Source organism: Gossypium arboreum, chromosome 2 (assembly GCF_025698485.1).
Source record: "Gossypium arboreum isolate Shixiya-1 chromosome 2, ASM2569848v2, whole genome shotgun sequence".
Lineage (NCBI taxonomy): Eukaryota > Viridiplantae > Streptophyta > Magnoliopsida > Malvales > Malvaceae > Gossypium > Gossypium arboreum.
Genome location: NC_069071.1, coordinates 101,992,448 through 102,011,365, shown reverse-complemented (window position 1 = coordinate 102,011,365; position 18,918 = coordinate 101,992,448).

The following is an 18,918-nucleotide window of genomic DNA, read 5'->3' as shown; positions in this document are numbered from 1 at the left end:
TATATTGATGAAGTGTGAAGTAGGTACGATTATGTGAATGTGTATTAATAAAGTGATTCATTTGGCTATGTGAATGTAATGCTTTAGTCAAAGGCGATTTCATTACTTGAGACTTACTAAGCATAAAAATGCTTACCCGTTGCTTTGGCTCTCTGTCTTATAGATTTTGCTCGTTAGCGATCGGATTCGGGATCATCGAAGTTGAAGTCAACCACACTATCAAAGCCCTTTTGGTACTCCTTTAGTTTAATTTTGGCATGTATAGGACTACCCTTGGTTGTTTTCAAGTATCTTTGTGATGTATATGTGTACGGCCATGCGAAAATGGCTCGTAAAGGTGGAGTATGGCATTAGACCATTCGAATTTGTGGTTTGTAATTATATATGGTTTCATGATGTGATTATGGATTGGAATGGGGTGTTAGTCACATGATCAGCCATTGAATGGCTAAATATGATCATAAGTGGACCTATGTATGACAAGACTATAGTTGGTCCATAGAGACTACAATTTAGGTAAGGCCTACCTTAAAAACAGATGCTGCCAGCTGCAGTGACGTGAATGTGAAAAATCACTAAAAATAGTAGGAATGGTATTAAATAGTGAATAAATTATGTAAACGAACCTTGATGGATCTATTTTCATATGAAAGTAACGAAACGATCATATGATCAGTTTACTAAGAGATATTAAAGTTCTCGTGAGACAGGGCCAGAACGGTTTCTGGATCTCCTGTCTTGACTTTTAAAATTTACCACAAATTATCCAGAAGGAATTAGAAGTCATGTCTTATATGTACAGATTCCTTTTTGAGTCTAGTTTCATTAGAAACAAACGGCATCAGCATTGAAGCCTTGTACAGGGAGATATTCCAGTTGTAACGCGCGAAGGTCAGTGTAGTCGACCCCTGTAACATGGGTGAATTTAACTAATAAACTGTACCAATTGGCCCTACCAAAAATTCTAGAAATAAATCCAGGGATGTATATATGAGTCTAAATTCAGGGAAAATTTACGGAATCAGTTTCCGAGTTTTGTAACTCGAGATATGCCTTTTAAGGCGACAGTGACGCAGTTTTCCAGCTTGCCTGGAAATGTCAAATTGGTCGGTGCTATAAGTGGGTTTGGCTTGTTAACCCCTCGTGTCCGACACCGGCAACGGGCTCGGGTTCAGGGTGTTACATATTGTACACCCCGAAGGAGTCTTTGATGACGTATTAGTGAAAGTCAACAGACTAATCTTTCTTATGGATTTTTATATGGTAAAAATGGAATAGGATAACACTATTGGGTCTTTGGATATCTTGTTGGGGCGACCTTTCTTTAGTACCACAAGTACTGAGATCTACGTGCATAGCGGAACCCTAACGATGGAGTTTGAAGGGGAGATCATGAAATTTAACGTTTACGACGTTATTAGTCACCCAAGTGAAATCTTAAACATAAATCGTGTCGACATAATTGACTCATTAGTAGAAGAAACTTTTGAGTCACCTTATGAAGATAAACTTGAAACTATGTTTGATGATAATTTCGATTCAGGATCTATTTTCGAATCTATTAATGAATTATCGGCTCCTATGAACATTAAACTTCTACCTTCTATTGTGCAGGCACCAGATCTGAAATTAAAATCACTTCCTGAGCATTTCAAGTGCGCATTTTTGGAGAATGATGAGACCATTACCGACTTAAAAAGGATTAGCCCCTTGACATGCACATATAAGATTTTCTTGGAGGAAAATACGAAACCAAAGTAAGAGGTGCAAAGACGATTAAACCCAAATATGTTAGATGTCGTAAAAAAAAAAGAGAATTTCCAAGCCCATACGATTGAAAGAATTCAGCTAGAACAACCCCAATACTAGTTTGGTGTCAAGCTAGCAATGTTAAACAAGTGCTTGTTGGGAGGCAACCCAGTTTTATTTTTATTTTTATTTGTATTTTGTTATTTATTTTTTTTATTTTCTATTTTATTTTTTTTATTTTCTTGCATGTTAATAGATTTTTTTCTCTTTTTTTATGTCCAAGAGAATCAAGGAAACGAAAAATTAAATTTAGAAACGGGTGGCGAAAATAATAACGAAAACAACAAGGAGTGTGTTCTAAACCTTTTCTAGTTCATCATATTTGTTAATATTATTTTTCACATTAAGGGCAATGTGATTTAAGTAAGGAGAGACATTCCTCATTATTTCTGCTATTTTATTTGTTGTTTCTTCTGTTGTGCTACTGTTGTTATTGTCTTGTGTTTGTTTTTGCCCACATTTATTTTTTTTAGTATATCCTACCCGTTTTCATGCCTAAGATTTTGACTAAGAATTACTCCTTTTTTGACCTGCGAGCATGATTCTTGTCTACTGAGTTAGTTGTGATTTTACTATATTGATTTCATCTCCACTGTTTTATTTCTATTAGGCTAAAATAATTATGATTAATGAAGTTAATCTTATGTTACTTATAATAAAATCGATTAAGTCTAAATGCAAAAAGGGCATTTAATACAAATGTATGCTAAATTTATTTTCAAGACTAGTAAGTAATTGCCAAAACTTATTTTTGACACTTGATTGTTTTTCCTAGTCCTCCAAAATTAAAGTTCTGTTTCATTAAAAGAATAAAATAATATGAAATCTGATGATTCCGTGGTTACGAGCACAGTTTAAAATGTGACTGACTGAGTAACCAGGGTAGGGTGCTTGGGTTGTCATCTTATTTCGCATAAAAAGGTTGTATGACGTGTTAAGTAAAACTCTGCTAACTGGGAAAAAATATTTAAGAGTGTGTTGGGTTGAGTAACCGGGGTAGGGTGCTTGAGTTGTCATTCCACTTCGCGTTAAAAGGGCCAATACATTTTTAAACCAAAAAATTTATATAATATAATAAATTAGGAATATGTTGGGCTAAGTAACCGGGGTGGGGTGCTTGGTTGTCATTCCACTTTACGTCAAAAGGGCCAATGCATTTTTAAGCATTAAAAAATAATAATAAAATAAAAATAAATAAAGAAAAAAAGAGAGTTACATTTGGGGACTAAGGGTGGAACAAATAGGGTGTCTTGGGAAGTTTAATAAATTATCTAACTTTAATGAAATAATTCAAGTCGATTTAATTTTTGTGTTTAAGTTGGAGTACTTTTCGGTTTTTCTTAAAACAAGCTAAAGGTTCTCTTTATTTTCATATGCATTATGCCTAATTTTTATAAAACTTTGAAGTGATATTTCTTTCATGGTAAAATCTAAATTACACATGAGATAGGAACCATACTTGAAGGCAAGCATGGCCTAAGTAGGGGGAATACGATAATACTCTAGAATGACATACTTTCATGTGTTAATTACATATATATTTTGAGTACGATCCTACTAATTTGGGTTGTTTATGGTTTTTTTATCTTATAGGGACTAAATTAACAGCAAACGAAAATTGGTGCCATAAAGCTTGAATTTAAAGACAAAACAGGTTAGCATGCAAAATAGGGAAGAAGTGGTGCCGAAAATACAGAGTGCAAAAGACTTAGGGTAAAAATTCAAAAAAGAGATTTATGAATATAAGACTTTATTTAAGTTTGAATTTTATTTTTAAGATTATTGTTAGGATTATTATGATATTGTTTAGATTTAATTTCAAATTATATCTTTTATTATCTTCTAAAGTTTAAATAAGAACAAACTAGGTTTTTTTTTATATACTATAAATAGGGGATGGAGTGACATGAATATTCACTCATCACTTCTATAAAAAAAAACTCCTTCCCCCTAAGGCTCTTAGCCTTTTGTTCATTTTATTTTCCAATAAAATTCCATTCCATTAAACTTGTTTTTTTTTTCCCAAAAAGCATGAGCCACTAAATTCATTTAGTCAAAGGTTATTGAGACTCCTCCAAAAAAATTCATGAGGCTTAGAATCCACACTTAACTCTCCTTAATAGGTATTCATCATTTTTCCTCGTTACGGGACTAACGCTTCAGTCCATGCCCTTCCAAAAGTAGTCTTTTCATCTTATGCAAAGACGGCCGCTTTGTATGTTTTGGGAAGGTTGCACAGTCGATTCGCTAACTTACTGCATCAGTGGTTGTCAAGCCTAAGAGATGAAATGGTCTGGCATTTTCCATTGAGAAATGATGATCTAGTGGAAGACGAACCCACAAAAGTAATGGTTGGCTTGTAATGACCCAAAATTTACGGGCATCGAAAAAAGTATATTAGCGGGCCTCTGTCTTAGTAAGCCGAATTCGTAAATATTTATTAGAAGTAATTATGAGTCTATTGGTGTGTTTAATTATGTTTTGATTAAGTGAATTTAGTTTAATTAAGAGAAATTAGAAAAACAGACTAAATTGAATAAGGTGTGAAAGTCTAATTATAGATTAAAAAATAAGAGGGACTAAATAGGAAATTAAGCCTATTCCATTAAATGAGGCGGCAAACACTTATAAAATCTTAGATTTTTGTAATTAAATATTATTTAATGTATATTATTATTATATTATAATATTGTAATTTATATTAATTATAAATAAGACATTATATTATGAAATAAATAAATTTATGGCAAATGTATGGTGATGATAATGTATATGTGTAAAATACATATTAATATACTTATAATTTATTTATATATTTTCTTAAATAATAAGTAAAAGATATTTATATATTATATTATTATTTATATTATGACATTGATATTATTATTATTATTATTATTATTATTATTATTATAATTATAAATTAAAGAAAGACAAGTGTATGGTGATGATAGTATACAAATGTAATAATATATATGTATACATTTGTAATACAAATATTTATTTAAGTAATAGATATTTGTTAAAATATATTATAATGTATAATTATAAATAGGTAAATAAGATAAAGGAAATGAAAAAAGAAAGAAACAAAACAAAAAGAAATAGAGAGCAAATGAAAATAGGAAGGAAAGAAAAGGAAAAGAAGGATAAAGGAAAATTAGAGATTTCAAGCTTGAAGTTTAATTGGTAAGTTAAATTAAGTTCTTTTCTTGTAATTTTTGAGTTTTGGAATCCTAGAGATAAATACTACTTGATTTATGTTGAAAATTTGAAAGTTAGTAGATTATTAGATGTTGCTCATGTTGAATAAATTGAAGTGTTAAGGGTTAAATTGATATAATTTCAAGTTAGAAGTGAAAAAGGATTAAATTGTAAAATACATTATATGTTTTGAAATAATAGGGACTAAATTGAGAGAATTTCAAAATTAGGGATTATGGTGAAATTTGAAAGTGGAAATTAGTCTAAAGTGGGATTTAAATGAAAACATGAAATTAGTTTTAAATAAAATAAAGTTAGTTTTGATTAATGGACTAAATTGAAATGTGAGCAAAGGTTGAGTATAAATTGAAATATTTAATATGAAAATTGTAGTGTATTGATGAATTTTAATTGTTTCAATTTCCATAGCTAATGTTGAGTCAGAGATCTCGGTTAAGAAAGGAAAGGACCTAATTAAAGAAAAAGGAAAAGAGAAGGCTAAGGAGTGAAGGAAGAATAAAATACATCATCTCAACCTTTTTCTGTAAGTACTACAAGATTTTCAAATTATCTTATTGCAAGATAGAATTACTTAGAATTAAAAATTAGAATATGGAATTATGAAATTTATTTAAGAAAATTATAAATGGAAAATAAAAGAATATATATGAATTTTGTAATCCAAACTACAATTATTTCCTAAGTTGTGGAAAATTAAGTGTTAAATCGTAAATTTGGGAAATTTTATATTAGAGATAAAAAGTGAAGTGTATAACACTTAGAATGAGAAACATTGATGTTATAGTGTATTCGGAATATTAATAAGTATTGAATTATGTTATATGTGTTATTAAAAGTAAAATATATTGCTATATGAAATTTTATGCTACGGACTAAATTACAAAATATATAGAAGTGATATGTGAAATACATTATAAGGATTATTAGTGAATTATGGGTGAATACTGAATTTAGAAAATATATTAAATGTATTAAATATAGTGAAGATATAAGTATATGGATTATTGTTACAAGGATTAAATTGTAAAGTATGTAATAGCATTATACGAAAAGTGTAAAAGTGATAAGTGTGCATGATATAATTTGCCCAAGTAGACGAGATTAGAACTACTAGGACATTAGTGGCATGCCATTAAAGAACCTTGGCATGCTCTTTGATTATTAACACGTCAATGCTCTCTGATTACTAGTTTGTTAGTGCTCTCTGATTAGCACATCTGTGCTCTCTGTATAGCACTTTAGTGCTCTCTGTTCATTAGTGCATAATAATGCACCTCTGTATTTGTTCTTTATATCCGGTGTGTTCTATAAAGTCTACTTTGGGCTAAGAATATGAGATGTGAACGAAAGTGAAATACCAATGTGTTAAGGTAAGTTTGATAACTTACAAAAAGATAAGTTAATTTTTTTTTAAATAAGGCATAACTGAAGAAACTTATATGTTTGCAAATATGAATTAATTGAATGAGTTTTAAAACATTTTTTTATGATTTATTTTCATATTTATTCTTGTAGTGCTTACTATCCCTTCACCAGCTTAACGCATTTATTTTTAACGCATAAGTACAGTTAGACTCTAAGAGGTAAAGTCGGGTTAGGAGATCTCTCATCTCATCAGATCCTCAAGAGCTTCAAAAATAGGTACCATATTTTGAATTAAAATGGCATGTACATAGGTAGACTAAATGTGGTTGATCTAAGTTGAAAATAATATGTTTAAATGTTTAAATTAAATGGTATCCAACCATAACCGTTCTGGCACCAAACGTAATAGTCTTATATCGAATCCGTACATTTGGATCGGGTATAGGGGTGTTTCATGGCTAGAGTCAGGTTCCTCTAAATCGTAAGGCTAAGACCTAAGTGGAGCTAGTGGTTGTAGGCATCCTCTTCCACTATAACTGGCTTATTCGGTTATGAGAAAGATCACCTAAAAGCCTATGATTGAATCCGAGGAGGATCGAGATAGCCGGAGACTGAAATCCCTCAAATCGAAAACCCCATTCCCTTAACTCTATTTCTTTTTACAATTGCAATTTCAATTTATTCAATTTCAACTCGTCCATATTTCTAATTCTGTTTTCTTTATTTTTTTCCAAGGTCAGACGTTCTTCTTGGGCACAAACGTGTCTAGGATTTTGAGGAACAAAAAGTTGTAGCGATCCATCCCTGAGGATTTGACCCTACTTCCCTTATATTATTCTTTTCGTTATTTCTTAGGGATAGGTTATTTTTGGTGCTTTCAACGATACACCATAAGGAAAAAATATCATCTACAAATTAAAAATTGAAAATTTTGATACAGTTTTAATGATTATCCCAAAAATCTTAAGATAATATTTCAGTTCATCTTAACTTTTTCATGTCAGAATCATGTAAAATGAAATTCGGGAATTGGGAAGAATTTTTAAAAACTAAATAAATTTAGAAGCATTTTTTATATATTTTTTAGTCATGTCCAATCTTTTCCAATATTTTGAAAAATGTTTCATATCCGGTAACAGAGTTTTCCTCTAAAATGAAGATGATATGGATGAGGGTATTCAGAGTTTAATTTCAAGGAGAAATATATGGTTTTTTAAGGAGAAGGTTCTTAAAAATCTTAAGTGGTTTTATTCATTTGCTCAAAAAAGTTTGTTTGTTGCAACAAAAGTCAGAAAATTGGCCTAACATACTAAACTAGTTCAAGTACGTAAATAGTTATACGAGCCTCAAGGCCTAATTTTAGTCCAATTGATGTGATGGGCTTACATTACCTCAAGGTCCAACAACCATGTCAAAGGAAAATCAAACCAAGATTCGATCAAATCCAATATGTGAGGATGAATCTTTTTGAGGAAACGAGGAACAATACATGCATGGAATGGGTGAAATGTATTAAAGTCAATTCAACCAAATTGTCAATTTTCAAGTTGAAAAGATTAGTCAAATTGTGACAAATTTTTGGATGGGATCCAGACATTTCTAGATTAAGATGTCTTAATAGTGTTTGAAGATCTATCTCTTATCTTCGAAACGCACTTTGAATCACTTGATTCCAAGTTTGGGAACTTAAGTTATGACAGCTTTAGTGAAGATTATGCGAACAGAATTTCTCAAATGGTTTTGAATGTTAATTTAACCACCAATGATGTACATTGAAACTATTGTATAGATTAGAGTAGTATTATATATTTAGTCATCTTAACATTATTTTAATGTTTACATTAGAGTGGTATTATGTATTTAGTATAGAATTATTTTTTAATGTGTTACAAATTACATAATATTAAAAATAACATAATATAAATTATTATATACTTAAAAGCGGGCCAGGCTCGGGCCTTGAATGTTCAAGCCCAAGCCCATCCCATATTCTAAACGGGCCAAATTTTTTTTCCCAAGTTGTAACAGTTCGTTTTCCAATAGTGTCGGAAATAGTGGTTTCAAGACCACAATTACGACGATGTGAGTATGTAAATATTAATTATTTAATATTTATGAGGTTATTAGTGTCATATAAAAATTTGGTTTAGATATTTTAATATTTGATTGGTTCATTAAAGAAAAAGAGTTAAATTGTAAAAGGTACAAAAGTTAGTTCTATTAGCTAAAGTTAATAAATGGTTTTAGAAATTTGACTTGAGGGCCTTAGGTGATAAATTTACCTTTATCATTTTTGGTGAACGGTTTAGTGGATATTGACATGAAATTTAATTAGTTTTATTTTTATATAAAAGGGCAAACTTGTAATTTAGTTAATAAACAAATTAAAAGAAACAAAAGATGAAATAATCATGATCCTCATCTTTCTTTTCACCTTGGAACTGAAACACCATAGTTAAGGAGAAGCAAACTTTCTGCCAAAGCATTTTCAATAACATGGTATGAAATTTAGATTTAATTTTAGTGATTTTTATATTTTTGAGATAGTTGTAACTTAATTTAGCTAGTATAAGGATTATTTTGTGGAACTATCAAAGTTTAGAAAAATTACCATTGATGTTCTTGAAGTTTTCTTAATGTGCATGCTTGGGTTGGAAGCTTAATGGTGATATTGAGTTAGTTTGTAAAGTAATTTGGTATAATTTTTATGTTTAGGGATTTAATTGAAAATAATGAAAGTATGACATATTTTTCTCATGAAATTTTAGCATGTAAGGACTGGTTTGGAATTGCTATAAATTCGGTTTAATAGGAATAAATTTTTAATTGTGAAAATAATCTTGTTTTAGTCTTAGAGATTAACTTAAATAAAGAGTAAAAGTTTGGGACAAAAGTGAAAATTTGTAAATAGGATGAAATATGTACTAAATTGAGTATTAAATGAAATTGAAGCTAATAAATTGAAACAAACTATTTATAGATCAATAACAAGTAGATAACCAAGGAAAAGGGAAAGTTGATGAACAGTCATTAAGCTTTCGCTGTCTCTATAGATTAAGCCCGGTAAGTTCGTACAGTTTAATTAATATAAATTGAAATGTTATTTTGATATTGTGTTGTGGTTGTTGGATAGTTAGACACAATTGAATTATTATAATGTGATGTGAGTCAAGAAAGTAAATGATTTAAATATTATTAATCTGATGATATATCAAGCCCAGATGAACATATAATAAGATACAATTGACATGCCAATAGGCTATATTGTTCATGGTACAGGGTTGACTTGTGGTTAGATGATGACTTTTGATTTGTTACTTTCCACTGAATATACCAATGTCTAGCATTTGTTGCAGACTATTGTGTTATATTTACAGTGATTCTGTTGTGTTTCTAGAGATGGATATAAAGCTTACAGGCTTGACACTTGGTGCCCAGGTGTGTTTTCGGTTGGCTTGGCTCATTTGAGCATTCTGGTGTGTTAACTGTGTATCCAAATATGTTTATACCGTTCATCGGACAGGCTTCCAATGGTTATATGACGTGTTATTAAATCTTATAAGTGTCTACATGGTCTTCTGAATGTATATTGTGACATGGTATTGAATGATATCATGTGATTGAATATATTTTGCAACTTGTATATACACGTGTATAATCTCACCTGTTGAGTGACTATGATTGACTGTAACGTTGTTTATGCAAGTGTACACAGTCATTCAAGTAATAAGTAAGTAAAATGAGTTATCGTCTCTACGCGGATTGCAGCACCCCAAACCCGGCCCAGAAGTTATGGCCGGATCCGGCATGCCACATCAAAACGTTAAAAAAATTCCATTCTAAGTCCGAAAATCGTACTTGATGTTCAAAAGATTAATTCATTAAGGGTTAAAGTGAATGGAAGTCAGGCACCGTAGGAAACCGGAAAAGAGGTGGTGAGTCCATCGATCGCTAATACCAAGCTCCTTCGGATCCAATCCTAGACATGCATACCGCCATTGCCACACCTTAACGTCATGGATATTTCTAGGAAACCGATTTGATTAAGTCATTTTAGGAAAAGTGATTAATTTTTGGAAAATACTTTCATTATGGAAGCTTTGCTTGTTGTCGTGTTATTTTGAAATCAACTGTTGTTTTTGAAAACGCGCCCTAAAGCTATCCAATTTCAATAGTTAAAATAAGTATTACTTATCTTAGTAATACATATAAAAAAAACCATCAAAAATAAATAAGCGGCCTTATTACATTTAAAAACCCAAAACTTCAAACGTAAATAAAAGGATGTCCAGTTCACCAGAAGAAAATCAAACTTTCAGAATAGGTGGCCACTCGAATTCCCTCACAGCTCCAAGCCCACTATGGTTGGGGATTACTGCGTGGATGAAAATAAAAGGGTGAGTTTGGGAAACTCAAATGTGTAAATTAACCCAACCATAGCCTATATCACTTAAACCACGAAATAGAATAAGTTGGCCTTAGCCTGAGCAGAATTCAAAATAAAGCCCATAGGCCCATAATGTAACGTAATGATATTACATGTTTATGCGAAACCCAACCATATCCAACCGTATACACCCCGTACCAACCTTATACCGTGTGGGGAGACAACTCGACCCACCCAACCGCTACACACCACGTAATTTGCAGCATGGCTGCTGAAGTATAATGTGATGAGTCACCAGATATGATAATCGTGGCGAGCCACGTATCAGATATATGTGGCAGAGCCACCAGATCAGATATTTGTGGCAGAGCCACCAGATCAGATATTTGTGGCATAGCCACCAGAACGCTTCCTCCATAATATAACCCATGTCCCCATGCAACAGATATATAATCATGGCATACATCATACAGAATCAGATCGTCATGCTTTTCAGTCAAAATTAACCCTAGGGGTATAACGGTAATTTTACACTTAGGGGTATAACAGTAATTTTTCATACATAGGGGTATTATAGTAATTTAGCTACTTTTAGCGTTTTTATGCATATCCTAACTATTTACGTACTATCAGAACACTTACCGCGCATACTTACCGAATTGGGCCCGTTAGCCCATGAACCCGATCTTTGGCCCATTAAGCCCAATCGCGCGTAATGCAGTTTATTACTTTAGATTACCAAATATACAAACCCAACTATCTTATGAGCATTCGCACACTCGCAAATTCCCAAAATACCGACTTTTCGACATTTCGGCTTTTCGGCTTTTGCCAATCTAGTCTATGAGAGGGTGTCATTACACAATTGCTTTGCATTTATATGTCGACGAGATCCACACACGAACCGCCTACAATTGGATTACTAACACGTTAATCTAACTATTCAAATACAAACTATGTATTAACCCCTTACAATATTCGGCCAACCACACCTACAGATCATAGTAAGCTTATAAGAAATCAATAAGCAACTCATTAACAAATTTTTGTCAATGTTTACCACATAATCATAATTTCACTGCAAGCTGTCTTCCTGAGCAACAGTCACTAAATTATTTATAACTGGAGCTACGAAACTCCAAATCAAGTGCCGTTAATTTTCCTTGAAAATAGACTCATATATCTTCTATCCATAAAATTTTCAGAATTTTTGGTTTAGCCAATCAATACCAGATTTTTCTCAAAGTTTCCCATGTTTCACTGTTTGACTAATCTGACCACTCTTCATTACGAATCAAATTTCTCATTGTACAGAATTCAAAATATGTTCTTATTTATTTCATTAGAAACTAGACTCAATAAGCTTTAATTACATAATTTATGCAGCTTCTAATTCATCTCCCACAATTTATGGTGATTTTCCAAAGTCACGTTACTGCTGCTGTCTCAAGCAGATTTATTACCAAATCACTCTTTCACACCTAACTTGCATGCTTGTTATTTAAACATGTATATCACCAATCAATCATCACATATCTATGATTTTACTTAAGCATAATCTCCATTTTATCATTTCAAAGCACAACATGTTAGCCGATTTTTCCCTTTAGCATCTAAGGCACATGCATGCTCATTTGTTTGGCTCAACTTCACATATCTTCCATTTTCATCAAAAGAACATGAAACAACAACCATTTCCTTCATTTTAATTCATGACCAAATGCTCACAACACAACTAAAAATCAAAATATACTTCAAGAGTTAAGGTAGAATCAAGAAGAACTCATGAACCTCAAAATAGAAGCAAGGTACCAAGAACTTACCTTCAATTTTCCTCCTCCTAATGACCGAATACTCAAGAGCTTTCTCCTCTCCTTTCTCTTCTCTAACTTTCAGCTATGATGAACAAAGATGGACAAAACTTTGTTCTTTTCACCCCTTTTTCTTTTAATAAAACTTCATATTTCATCCATTTAATTCTTTAATACAAAAGACATGATATTCTTATCATGAAACATTTACCTAACCATTATCATGAAACATTTACCTAACCCATTATCATGGAACATTTACCTAACCTATTATCAATTTGTATCAATTTGTACCATAAATTATGGATATCAAGTGTACATTTTGTCTACAACAACATGATGGTTGGCCACTTCATGTAAAATGGGAGGTTTGTCATGCAAATCCTCCTATTTTGCACTCCTATTTATTTGGCCACTTTAATTTAGCCTATAGCATTTCCAAACATTTTCACATAGGTCCTATTTCATAATTTCACTCCATTTTTCTTATGGAACAAAAATTAACTAAAATTACCAGGTTCTATCTTAAGCTTGGGCTTTCTAGAGGCCCACTAACATAATTAAACCTATGCCAACATTCACAGGATTCCTGAAAATTGGGGCGTTACACGGATTATGTATGTTAATCGATTATTTGTAAAATTATAAATTCACAATTTGGTATAAAAACACAATAATTTGAATGGTGATGTTTAGACTAAGTGAAATTAACTACATGCAAAGATTGATCCCTAATGTAATTTTCAATCTAAATGTATGAATGAACGGTTTTAGCAACAAAAGTAATCAACATAAAATAGGCTAAGATAATAATATTAATCAACTCAATTCATTTTCATCATGCTTAACAATGTTCGGAAAGCATTCCATGGCAACTCGATCTTTCATGAGTTTAGAAACCAAATTAAATCCTCTCGAATCTTTTACTTAGTGAAATATGCATTTTACTGATCATATTAGACTGAGGGTTTCTTAGCATTTATGCAAGGTCACAGGGACATTTACATTTGCAACAGTTTAATCACATAAACCTAAAAACTATGCAAGATAATAGAGCTAACTAAAGATATTATGAACCTCAACTTAGTTGGGTTTAATGATCTAAATTGAGCATTGTACTTTTCAATTATGTGTCTACTAGTCGTTGTCTGGTTAGAATCACTCAGCTAATCTGAATGCACCCAATCACGTACGAATGAAATGCATCATGATATTAATTGAAAACATGATCAACTGAGCCCAAATATATTAAACATGAATAAAATAAATCTTATTAAATTAACATAATCATCCTAGCAAATAGGATTTAAAATACCGTAGTTAATGTCAAAAACAATAAACTCAAAGCAAACATAATTAAAATAAATAACAAGAGGAAAGAGTAAACTCTATTCAGTTCAACAACCTTTCAGATCTATTTTGACTGATGCGCTCCTCTGTTCTGATCGATGCTTCTTTGCTAAGGGTTCCAAGGTGGCCGACCAAATAATGCTTTTGACAAAGCTTTTGTAGCTAAAGTATGGAAGGGAGATGGTGGCTATGCAAGGGGAAGGAAAAGGGAAATGGAATGTAGAGAAAATGCTAATGAGAGAAGAGAAATAAGCTATGAGGGATGATGGATGAAGGGATGAGGGATGATATTTATAGGTGAAGGTAAGGGGTAGAGTTTACTAAAAATAGAATTTAAATTCCTTCATTTTCTCTCACATATGGCCGGCCACAATTCATGGAAAAGGGAATGACTTAGTCTCCTCATTTAGAATTCAAACCAAGGCTATTAACAGTCATAGGGTAGACGATTTCAACATCAAAGTTGTTGGGCTAATTTCTGATTATTTTCCAACTGTAATGACCTTTAATTAAATACCCTAAAGCTTGTTTTTGGGCAGCCATCTACTTGTGCTAAAACTAGGCTTTAATTCCCCCTTGTTGGATGGTTTCTCAGTCCAATAATTTAGCAGACATGACCATCTTTTAGTACATCTTTTACTGGGTCAAATTATCAACCTTATGACCCAGTTTGCATGGTCTTACCATCCACATGAATTGATAAGTAGCTCGAATACAAATATTGTTTCCAAACTTTATACTAAGTACATCATAATATTAACTTGAATCATAGTTTGCATGCATTTTTCAAAGTCATACATAACATTCACCAATCAATATGCTTTCTTTATCAACTAAACATAGCAATCCCAAGGTTTAGTTAGTTGTTTTCATAAGTTGAGCTTCATAATTCCTCTCAACTAATGTAGTCTGTATAATCATCCAATCAATAGGTCCTTTTTTAAGTTGTAATAGGGCTAGGCTAAAGGTAGGGATAAAGAGAAGTGAATTTTTAGGTTCAATCATCTTAACCCTAACTTGTCTTGGATCTTTCTGTATCACAACTTCGTACAATTAGGTCTTTGGAACACCCCCAAACTTATTTCGAGCTCATGCTCAACCTTTACTTTTCACATTTTGGGCAAACTTTTCTTTGCTTTTTATTCTTTTGAACTAACTTACCTTTGTTCTTTCATACTTTTTTTTTAACTATGTAAAGAGCATGTACATCTTTTGTATTTTTCCTCAAACTTTGATCACTAAGACAAATTCAATTAATATAAGTACAAAAACATAGGATAAAATTAAAAGGATGGTAATGTGGCTTATAATATAGGTACTTTGCAATAAACAGATCATTAAGCTTAAAAATTAAGTTTCAGGGTTAAATTAATAAGGCAAGCTTGAAAGGCTCAAATGATCCAAAGAAAGTTTGCCTATATCATATTAGATTCTTATACCTCCTAAAATTTTGTCTCAAGAAAGTTACTAAGTAAATTCTAAATGCTTAAACCTTCATACATGTCTATTTCTAAAGAAATCAAATTTTCATGGCAAATACTACATAAGACTAAAGGTCATACAAGCATTCCATCACTCAAGATAACATACGAATAGCCTAGATAAAATCAGAAGTCATGCTTGCATTTGAACATACATATGAATAACCTCACTTGAAACCATGTTAATGCATCAGTTCATAATTCACTTGAATTAACATAAGTCATTAAACATGAATAACCTTACTTGAAACCATCAATTTCATGAATATAGAGATACTTTCATTTAATATAACCTTTTCATTCATTTACATAGTTTTCATGATATAAGTCATTTGAATACCTACCGCTCTTTTTCTTTTCATGCTCGTTGAATCAAATGAAATAACATCGAATATTAGGCAAATACTCAAGTAACCATTTAATTCTCTAAACATACTACAACATCACGATTTAATGTATTTATAGACATAATAGGAATATATAATTACACCAAGGCATTAACATATATTATCATATTATACTAGTCAAACATTCAACTTGTATTCATACTTACGATACATACCTCACTTGAAACGTGTTACCTAAATATCAATTGATCAGAGTGTGCCATGGTGTCTTTCAACAATGGTCTTATTTATTCTCGTCTTGATGCCATAGTGCCTTTAAGCCATGGTCTTATTCATTTTCCGTCGTGTTGCCATAGTGTCTTTCAACTATGGTCTTATTCGTTTGATTCGTGATGCCATAGCATCTTTCAGCTATGGTCTTACTCGATATAATCATGATTCCATAATGTCTTTTAGTATGGTCTTATTCAATAGAATCGTGATACCATAACATTTTTCAGTCATGGTCTTACTCGTTGCTGGTATGGTGCCATAGTATCTTTCAACTATGGTCTTATTTATTCTCTGGTATAGTGCCATAGTGTTTTTCAACAATGGTCTTAATCATTTTCCTTCAAGCTAATAAACTCAATTCATATATAAACAATTAGATATAAAACAATCAAAACCACAATTAATTGATTTAATCAAGTTACGAACTTACCTAGTTAAATTTCAGAAATGTCAAAGTACAGAGGCTTTTTGGTAATTTTCCATTCTCCTCAATTTTCCACTCAATCTTGATCTAAATTAATAATTTCATTCAATTTATTAATTTAGATAGTGAAACAATTTATTTTATACAATTTAGTCATTTTGACATTTTTATAAAATTGCCCCTAACATTTTACTTTTATTCAATTTAGTCTCTGAGCCTAAAACATGCAATTTAACCATTTTTATTGCAAATTTATATCTGCTGAATATTGATGATAGCTTCTATTTCAGCCTATTTTTGCAACAATTTCACACCAAGTCCTTGTATTTTTACTATTTCAACAATTTAATCTCTAATCGTTAAATTCATTAAAATCACTTAACAAAATACTTATAAATCACAACTACTCCAATTTCATCATTTAACATTTAAAATCACAAAGATTCATCAATGGAAACATTCAAAATCTTTAACAATTTCAAAAATAAAGGTACGAGCTAGCTTAACCTAATTGCAATGATCTCAAAAATATAAAAATTACTAAAAACGGGTTTAGATTTCCTACCATACAATAAGGCGAAATGTTTAAAGCATTTGAAGCTGCCAATATTTCCTTCCATGGTGGCTCATTCGGTGGGAGAGAAGAATGAAAAAGAATGGAAATTTTTCTTTTCTTATTTTTATGTTTTATTTATTAATTTAATGTTACATTAATTTAAACAACTAAAACCACTTATTCACCGTCAATCATAATTGAATATGGAAATATTGTCATTTAAATCCCTTCAATAATTCTATTTAACTCATTTAGCAAATAAAATTCAACTTTTGCAGCTTTTACAATTCAATCCTTTTCAATTAATTAACCATCTAAACATTAAAATTTCTTAATGAAACTTTAATACAACCTTAATAACATTCTGTAAATATTTATAAAAATATTTATGGCTCAGTTTATAGAAACAAGGTCCCAATACCTCATTTTTTAAAACCACTTGACTTTAGGGTCTTATCACTTAAACCTAATTGTTCTTCCATTTAGCACAAATCATTAAATCAAAATTTTATCGATAGACCATATAATATTCGTAAATATTAAATAATAATATTTATGGACTCACACGTCGTATTTGTGACCCCGAAACTACTGTTCCGACACTTCAGAGAAATGGCCTATTACACTTATCGTTGAATCTTCTATCGAACATAATGGTATAGAATGCCAAAGAGAAATAGAGCAATGCCGATCATTAATCAATAGACTAACAATACCTCTACCTAACGTTATGGTTAGTCAGCATTTTCATATGATAAAAATCACATCTGAAGATAAACAATTACATATGTCTCTGCAGATAAAAGAACATATAGAATACCCAGATGAGATCGTTGTAAGACACTCCGCCATTACAGCTGCATTCAAATATGTTTTCAATTTGAAAACTATCCCACTAACTACTAAAGTCATCGATGATCCCACATTATTCCATTCCACTAAAGAAATCAATTCAGAAGAAATCCCGATTAACCCATTTTTTTTAATACCATCCTTGATGAAGTCGATTACTAGTGAATAACTTCTTCTTTACTTGTTAACCAGTTCTCGACTCTAACCATATTATCACTCATTCAATCATTGAACTCTTCAGCTTCTCGCTTATGCCGAAGTATAAAATTTTAAGAACAAATGGGTAGAAATCGTAATGCCACAAAATTTAACTCTCAAGAATACGCATAACATAACATTCATTATTAACATAAACACTATAAATCTATACTCTAACCTTTATGAGTTTCTACTCATCAAAAGCAACCTTTAATTCAGATACTTGAGTATCGCTTTCAGTATTATCACAATTAGCTCAGTTGGAAAATATCTCTGTCTAAAAGTGAAACAAATCTCATCAGAGTCAGGAGGCATCACACTATCACATGTTATAATGGCATGTATTTCTAGACTTCATACATGCTACGTTCAGCCCAAAAATCAACTAAACCGTAGCTTTGATACCATTAAATGTAACACCCCTAACCCGTATCCGTAGCCAGAATAAGGTTACGGAGCATTAACATAAAAACATTCATTTCTAAACATTTCATTAAGCATAGCAAATTCCATTCATATACATACATACCGTCCCTTAATCGAGCCCTCAAGGCCTTAGGAACACTTTAGAAACAATTCGGGACTAAATCAAAAACATTTGGAACATTGAGGAAAAAGATAGAAAAGTTAAAAATGTAGGGTCACGCGGCCGTGTGGCCAGGCCGTGTAACTCACACGGCTAAGACACACGCCCATGTCTCAGGCCATGTAACAATCGAAGGAGGAACACACGGTCGTGTCCTAGCCCATGTCTGTGCCCATGTAACTCTATGAGTTGGACCATACGGCCAAGCCACATGCCCGTGTACCAAGCCGTGTAACACTTGAAATGGTCTCACA